Raw genomic sequence first — 8408 nt, 5'->3', positions numbered from 1 at the left:
TTCAAGATGCCGTAAGTGCTGTGAAAAAAAAACAATAAAATAGAGTAAGAAAGTAAGGTCGGGCGCAGAAGAGGTTGCAGCTCTGTAGTATCAGGGTTGCTAGTCCAGGGACCATACTAGGAGAATCACTGACTTAGACCAATCATAATCCATTTTCTGGGCCAGGTCCATTGCCTCGTGAACAAATTTTAGGTTCTGATAACCAGAAAGTGTGGATACTGGTAGACAGCTAACGGTGACTGCATGATGGGCAACACACTTATCCAAGCGCGTGGCTCCTAAGTCCTTGCTAAGCAGTAGTTATTGTTTTAGGTATTGCTATGATGATCATTGTAGAAGCACACAGGGTTACAGCTGGGTCTGATCATGGAGGGTTGTAAATGGCAGTCACTTACTGAGTCTGCTGGTGTACTCTCTGGGAGTGAAGAAGCATTTTGGAACAGGAATGATCAGATTGGTATTTTTGGAGGATTGATTAGGCATTGGGCTGGGACCTGCAGAGGAACAGGTGGGGGAGAGAAAGCCAGTTGAGAGGCTTGACAGTGATTCCAAGGGAAGACGTGACAAGGATGCAGAGGTAAGCGCACATCTCTTGCCTTGGAGTCCAGAAAATTGTCAGCCTGCTGGGATTTTAAGGACTGATTCATGAGGTTTACTTTGCCCTCCACAGTGGCTCATTGGGCATTTGGGCCAGACTAGACTGTGAAGGTTGGAGTTGGGGTCCAGAGGTCAGAGGGCATGGGCAGGTTCAGACTTCCCTCCAAGACAGACTGCGGGGAGCACCTGTGCTCTTTGGAAATCCTGAGAGAAGAGAGAACAGCATGTCTCACCATGTGCTGCCAGAGGCACCTGGGCCTAAAGATGCTTCGCATCCTCATCTGTAGAAAGGTGATAACAGGATCTTGTCACCTGCCCTACCCATTGAGCATACATGTCAGGGAAAGAAATTGAAAAACCATATGTGAAAAGTCTTTGAATATGTAAAATGCACCATGCAGCTGGAATCACATTATCATCTTACACCTGCTTCTCCGGGTGTCTTTGATTATGTTGGTGTTACTTCGGTCAGAGCCAGCACCCTAAGCTGAGTGGACCATAGAGCTGTGGCTTTGTAGCCCAAATTGATGTCGAGTTGTATCCCTGTGGGCAGTGTGGGGAGAGACTTGTCCCTTTTCCACCCATTTCCTCTGTCATTTTTAACTGTGACTTTGGGCTGGATCCATTGCCTTTCTGCCATGCTGTAGGTGTAAGATGTGAATAGCCATTCTTTACCAGCCTGAAGGCTACATCCTGGGCATTTTTTTTTTTTTTTCTTTTGAGACAGAGTCTTGCTCTGTTGCCAGGCACCAGGCTGGAGTGCAGTGGCACAATCTCAGCCCGCTGCAATCTCCGCCTCCTGGGTTCAAGCAATTCTCCTGCCTCAGCCTCCCGAGTAGCTGGGACTGCAGGCGCACACCACCATGCCCACCTAATTTTTGTGTTTTTTAGTAGAGACAGGGTTTCACCATGTTGGCCCATCCTGGGCCTTTTGAGGTCTCCTTTAGCTCTGAGCACTATAGTTCTGGATTCTGTTTTTCTAATGCCTCAGGCCTGTGGCAGTGTACAGGGTGGACAGTCACTTACAATTTAGACTGATCTGGTAGGAAAACATGGCCTCCAATCAGTAGGTTCCACACTTACCTCAAATTCACACCAGCTGTCTGTTCTGCATTAAGTTTTATTTTACAGCATTCACTAAACTGAAAAACAAGCCAGCCCCCAAATCGCTATTGTTTCAAATGGTTCCCCATAATCCCCAAAGCTGCTGACGGCTCCGGATTCCATTAGCCTCGAATTGTGTACAGATTTCTCTCATTGGTGCAATTATTTTACCATGAGGAAACAGCTCACGTGTTCCATTTGCCCTTCTGCTGGTACAGAGTGATCTGTGGAGAGAAGCCCCATTGAATACAAAAGGTTCCTGGCCAAGGATCACCTCTTCCCCTCCCCCACCGGCTTTTGTTGGCCCTGCGGTAAGCCTAACTGGGTAAATCATTGAGTAAAACCTGTCTTCTGGGTTCTCTCTGATGTCTTTTTGACACTAGTTTAGTTGTATACTGTGTCCTTACAAGGTGAAAGGCACTAGCAATTGGTAAAATGCTAAACAGTGGAAGCGGAGGCAGTGTGGCATTGGCCAAAGAGCCCTGCATTACACTCAGACCAGTGTCTGGTCCCAGACCCGCCAGCATTACACTCAGTCCAGTGTCTATGGCCCAGACCTGCCACTTGCCTCTTGCGAGACTCTACCGAAGTAGTCTCACCTCTCTGACTTTCAATTCCTGCCCTGAAAATGAGAAGTTTAGACTCATGCCCCCTGGCACTTCATAAGTAGGCGTTGACTGATGGCTGTCCCTTCCACTCTCTTGCATAATCTGCATGCTGTGGGAAGGGTAAAGAGGGTAAAGGTGTGGTTGACCTGAGGAGTGAAACTGAGCTAAGAGCTTCAGCCCTCTCCCCAATCCAGGCCCAGCTGTACTTCCCTGGCCCTCACTTTTAGTAGCAAACAATCTGCCTTTCTCAAGCTCTTGGGCACTGTGCCTTGCCCAATATGATGGGGAGAGGGAGGGAAACGCTGAGCCTTGGTGACAGTCTGCAAACTGAGTTTCCTCCAAACCTTCAGCTGTTGTGGACTCTGCCAGCATAAGCTCATGCCTACAGGCGTGCATACACCCCTCCAGGGTGAGGAGCTTAGGGACCAGAGGATTTATACACTTGGGTTCTTGATAGCATCTAAAGGATGGTAAGGGGTGTGAGGGCAAAGGTACCCAGGAGGCCATGCTAACTATCATTGGGGTGCAGAGGGAGGCAGTCTTTATGCTACTTTATGTTCTAGCTGCCTCTGTGTTTCTTGTATTAATGACAGGTTGAAAGAGTTGGCCAACTAAGAGATTGATTTTTCAGTGAATGTTTTATGAGTTGATTTTTCCCTTGGTGGCTCCCTTTGGCTGTTCTTCCCTTCCCTTTAGTGCGACTGTCATCATTTTTCTGCAAGACCTCATTTGATTTCCCCAGACCCCTTTTTCTACAGATATATGCCCTAGCTTTAGGACAGGCGCACAGCACCAACTTCTTATCTGCAGATCAGGTAGCCTGAGTAACTTGAACAAGCCTTTGACTAGCTTTGTAGGCAAGGCCAAGCTGGTTCTTCCCAACCTTGACTTTCTGTGTTGGTAGCTTTGAAACCATCATAGAGGGACTTGGGTGAGTAGGGCCTCTGAACCCAGGACACTGCCAGCTCCCTTCATGAGCCTTCCCAAAACTAACTGGTGCTGAAGTCAACAGAGGTCTGAATTGCTATCATTCTATCCACCTTATCATTCTGTCCCCTTGTCTTCTAAGCTTAGGCATTGGTTCTTAAATCCTGTTTGGGTTACTCCCCACTTTGGAGAGACTGATGAAGAATGAAACCCATATCCAGAAAACTGCACATGTTCATACACAGAGAGGAATGTGCACATCACTCCAGAGGCCCCAGGAACGGCCCCTGAAGCCCATCCTTGGACTCCTTAAGGCCCAGGAACCCCAGATTAAGAGCACTTACTCTAAGGAATCTTCATGTACCCTTTATCTTCCCCCATCCCTGAAGGTGGATAAAACATACACAAAAAAATGCATGTGTTGGGGACGGAGAACCTTTTATGGTATATCCTGCAATCCTGAAAGTTTTCTATTTCAGAAAAATAGCCATCTCTTTAGTTTAACAACAGGGGCCAGAGAGAGCCCTGTATGTGGAGTATATGCTCACAATCAGCATATTTCAATAAAAACATTTAGCATGTGGCCTTAAAAGCATCACATGTGTCAGAAGACTGATACTGAATCCTTGTCTCCAATGTCTTTGACTTTAAGAGTATTTTCCCTTGGCCGGGCGCGGTGGCTCAAGCCTGTAATCCCAGCACTTTGGGAGGCCGAGGTGGGTGGATCACGAGGTCAAGAGATCGAAACCATCCTGGTCAACATGGTGAAACCCCGTCTCTACTAAAATTACAAAAAATTAGCTGGGCATGGTGGCGTGTGCCTGTAATCCCAGCTACTCAGGAGGCTGAGGCAGGAGAATTGCCTGAACCCAGGAGGCGGAGGTTGCGGTGAGCCGAGATCGCGCCATTGCACTCCAGCCTGGGTAACAAGAGCTAAGCTCTTGTTAAAAAAAAAAAAAAAAAAAAAAAAAAAGAGTATTTTCCCTTTTCTAATAACAGCTTAATTCACATACATATCTTTTGGATATTAGCCTTTGTGCCGCCATGTTGAATTTCTTTTAAGGCTTTAAAAGTCTTAATGAGCAGTACTATCATATAGAGATTACTTGTTGGTAAAAATACAATTTGAGAATCAGACAGATGTGGATTTCCTTTCTTGGCTGTGCCACTTATGAATGCTGTTGTCCTGGGCAAGTTTCTTCTCCTCTCTGGTTTCTGTTTTCTCGTCTACAAAAATAGACGGCAAGCTTCAAGGTTACTGGGATCTCAAGTTGTGTTAGTCTGCTTAGGCTGCCATGACAGAGTACCACAGACTGGGTGGCTTAATCAACAGAAATGTGTCCTCTCACTGTTCTAGAGGCTACAAGTCTGAGATCAAAACCTTGCCAGGGTTGGCTTCTTTTCTTCTGAGGCCCCTCTCTGTGGCTTATAAACAGCCGTCTTCTCCCTGTGTCTTCACATGCTCTTCCCTCTGTACTGCCTGGGTCTAAATTCCTTCTTCCTATAAGGATACCAGTTATATTGGATTAGGGCCCATACTAATTACCTCATTTAACTTAATTACCTCTTTAATGACCCTGTCTCCAAATACAGTCACCTTCTGGGGTTAAGACTTCAACATAAGAATTGTGTGGGGGACAGAATTCAGCCACAACACAAATGTATAGTACCTGACTCATGGCAGGCTTAGTAAGCCTACTTGTTACCTACCTCACCACCATTTAAACTGCACAAACTTTTAATGGGATGCTGCGTGTCTCTGTAGACTGTCAGACACACTATTTAAACAGACAACCCAGCTTTGTGGCAGGCTCACCCTGTCCTTCCTTTGTTATCAGGGATGAAGCTGTTTCTTCCCTTTGCCCCAGATTCTGGATGTCATAAATCTTTAAAATGAGTCATCCTCGTGTCTCCTCTCTCCCTCCTGCCCCCACAATCTTCAGCACTGTGCAGGGTGCTTTCATCTATATGTGGAAATGTGCTCACCTGCTGATTCTAAACTCAGTCATTGCCTTACTCTTCAAAATTACTGGTCCCCACGGGCCTCTCTTCCAGCCATTTTTTCCTGATTCTCCATCTCTGGCAGCAGCTGCTATGCCTTGCTTCAGAAGCTGCCCTTGTCATATCTGAGCAAGTATCCCCCAAGGCTTCACGTGACTCTCACATAGCCGTGTCCTTCTCCTCCTCCTCCTCCTCCTCTGCTACGTGCAACCCTTGGTGAAGGACCTGCAGTGGGGAGCTTGTCCTGCATCAGCACTTCAGAGGGGCAGCGTTCAGTCATCCCAATGGCATCCCAGCAACAACCTGTCCCCAGGTACCGTGGCCAGTTCAGCTCACTCTTTCAGCTCTTCCCAGTTCCCATTCTGAGTGTCCCCAGAGAAGCAGCCAGAGGAGCTTGTGTCCCTGGGCAGCCTCCTGAATGCTCTTTTTGCACTTGTTTTTCTCTTCCAGCTGCAGAGCCCTTGCCCCGTGAGCAAAGCCTGGGTGCCCAAGCAGCCACCACGGCAGCAGAGTACAACCTGCAGAGAAGCTGATCACCGGACAGAGATAGAGCGAGCATGTGTGCGTGTGTGTGCGCGTGTGCAGAGGAGGGAGTGGTGTGCCTGTTTGCGTGTGCATGCATCTGTTTACACTCGTGATTCTGAATGTTGCCTGGGCTGGAGGAGTACCTGTAGCACACCAGTTGTTTCCCGGCCTCTAGACACAAGGCTAGAGGTTATGGTAGTGACTTTCAGCCAAGACCTGTTCCTGCAAGCCAGCTGCGTTGTCTGAACAGATCGTAGTGGTGGACCCTAGCTAGGATTCTGGCATCTCCCTCCCTAGACCTCCTTCCTCCCTCCTCACGTCAGACTGTGGAGCAGGAGGGCAGCAGTTCTGGCTGTTGTCCAAAGCATGGGATTCTGGAGGCAGCCGGAGCCCTGCCGAGTTCCTGCTTTCTGACATGGAGGCTGGGCAGGCTGGAGTGGATGGATGCTGTCCAGACATAGCCACCTGGCCTCTCTTTCTTATTTTAAAATTCTCTGCTACTGGGCTCAGTCCCGGGGCCTTCCTTGGGCATCTGGGACTGGGCATGAGGCCGTAGACAGATCTAAAAAGTTTCACCACCCTGCAGAAGTACACAGCGACACCTGACTGGGTGTGGGGTATGCCTGGTACTGTAATAGGAGCCTAAGACAGCACATCTACCTTTTCAGGATATAGAACCTAAAGTTAGAAAGAGAATCCCAGCTGTCATTGTTCCTTCCCCAAAAGCTGAGAGCCAGCCTCAGAGCTTACCCGGGAGCTGTGGAGGGGCCAGGGTCAGACTCAGTCACTCTACCAGGAGGAGACCAGGTTCCAGTGGCATAAGGCCCCCTGGCTTCTCTGGCCACACTCCAAAGCAACACAGTACTGCCAGTGAGGACAGCTGACACCAGGCCAGGGAAACCATTCTAGTCTTTGTTCTGCTGGCTTCCAGGGCCTGCCCTGGACTTGTTAGCATCCAGAATGCCATGTCAGCGATCCCAGCAACTGAGCGCCAAGGACTCAGGCAGAGGGACTCAGGGATGGGGACTGCTGGGGCAGTTGGCAGAAGACCAAGTAGAAATCACACCCAGCACACCATCCCTTCCAGGAGTAGTAGGTGGGAGGTTTGACCCAGAGAAGCCAAGCCTTGCATTCCAGGAGTGGCCTGTACTTCCCACCTCTTCCTTCCCACTGCCAAAGGCCTGTGTTAAGAAAGATGTAATGGAAAGGACAACTGTGGTCACCTAGAGCAAGTCTTCCTTCTTCTACCCTGTGGCCTGCACTTGAGCCACAAAGACTGTGTGTGTGTGTGTGTGTGTGTGTGTGTGTGTGTGTGTGTGTGTGTATGAGGGGGTACGTGTGTGCGTGTAGCTATGAGGCTGATTCCTGTCTGGATTTTTGTGTGTGTGTGTGTGTGTGTGTGTGTATGAGGGGGTACGTGTGTGCGTGTAGCTATGAGGCTGATTCCTGTCTGGATTTTTGTCCTCACATGTATCATTAAGCTGGCCTTTGGGCCTTTCCTTTCTACCTCCCCTGTGACCTTTCCTAGCCTCAGATCTGTTAATTCCTTTGGCCCCAGCCCTGTCCCTCACTGTCCTCTGTCCTTGGACCAGAACCCTGGGGCCAGACCCATCTCCTATAGCTGTCCACCATATTGACAGGCTTCTTCCTGAGATATCCTCAGGTTTTCTCAGCCAGAGAGCTGCCTTTAGAGTCCAACTGTTGTATGTATGTCACCCTCACTAGAAATGTCCCGTCATCGTGGGAGTGGAGCAGGGCACAGGTGATGGTGTGCATTCAGAGCGTGAGGTTGGGGGCTTCCCTGTTCCCTCAGCTCCAGCCAAGAGGAAAGAGAATCAGGGGCCATTGCCAGAAAGAGTCGAATGAACCTGGAAGGGCAAATCTGAGACAGTGGGAAGACCAAATCTGAGGGCAGATTCAGTATTCACTAGTAGCGCCTTCAGGTAGCAGGATGATTCCTCTTCCTGTTTGATGCTGGCTCTCTTCACTAAGGTACAGGTTGGCAGGACCACTTACCCCTACTTCACCATCCCTGGCATGCCAGCCCATTCCCAGATCAACCTGCCAGTGGAGTCAGGCAGTGCACTTCTGGAGCCAGGAGGGGCAGGGTGGGAGAGGCTGTGTCCAGTGGCCTAGAGCTCCACGGTGGCTTCATGCCTCCCTTCTCCCGGCTCAGGTGGTCCTGAGGGCTCCCTCGAAACAATGCCCCAAATCCTGACCCAAGAGCCAGCATGGGGAAGAGATGGTTGCAGGGAAAATGCACTTTACAGAGATTTTGTATTGCTGGGAAGGTGTATTTCTCCCACAGTTTGTTTGTGAATATTCTCTTGTTTTATAAATGTCTGACCTGTCTGAGTAAGACTGTGCTGTCGTCATTCTTGTGAGAGGTCTGGGAACCAGAGTTTTGGTAAGGCTGAGCCTGAATGAAGCTATTGGCCAGCCCATCTTGGTTCTGTGGGAGTCAGGAGCCTCCTGTTTCTCCTTAGGAAGGGAGCAACCATTGCAGACCAGGACAGCTTGGTCAAAAGTTGGGGGTCAATTGGCCAGAACAGTACAGAGCACTCTGGGCCCAGAGTGAGGGTTCTGAGTGCCATCCTGCAGTGCCATCCAGCCTTGCAGCCCACTTAAAACTCCAGGCTGTGGGTC

General features: G+C 49.3%; 1 protein-coding gene across 1 annotated transcript in view; it reads left to right on the top strand.

Moving 5' to 3' along the window:
• CRY2 (cryptochrome circadian regulator 2) overlaps nt 1–8121 on the top strand; it is a 41062-nt gene extending 32941 nt beyond the window's left edge. Inside the window, exon 12 of the mRNA XM_032283508.1 lies at nt 5688–8121. The gene's annotated coding sequence lies outside the window, so the exon portion shown is untranslated. The remainder of the gene's footprint in view (nt 1–5687) is intronic.
• Nucleotides 8122–8408: the final 287 nt, after the last annotated feature.

Source organism: Sapajus apella, unplaced genomic scaffold, assembly GCF_009761245.1.
Source record: "Sapajus apella isolate SASKATOON/1434 unplaced genomic scaffold, GSC_monkey_1.0 scaffold14, whole genome shotgun sequence".
NCBI classification, from domain to species: domain Eukaryota; kingdom Metazoa; phylum Chordata; class Mammalia; order Primates; family Cebidae; genus Sapajus; species Sapajus apella.
The sequence above is the reverse complement of the archived record's forward strand: the minus strand, read 5'-3'. Positions and strand labels throughout refer to the sequence as shown.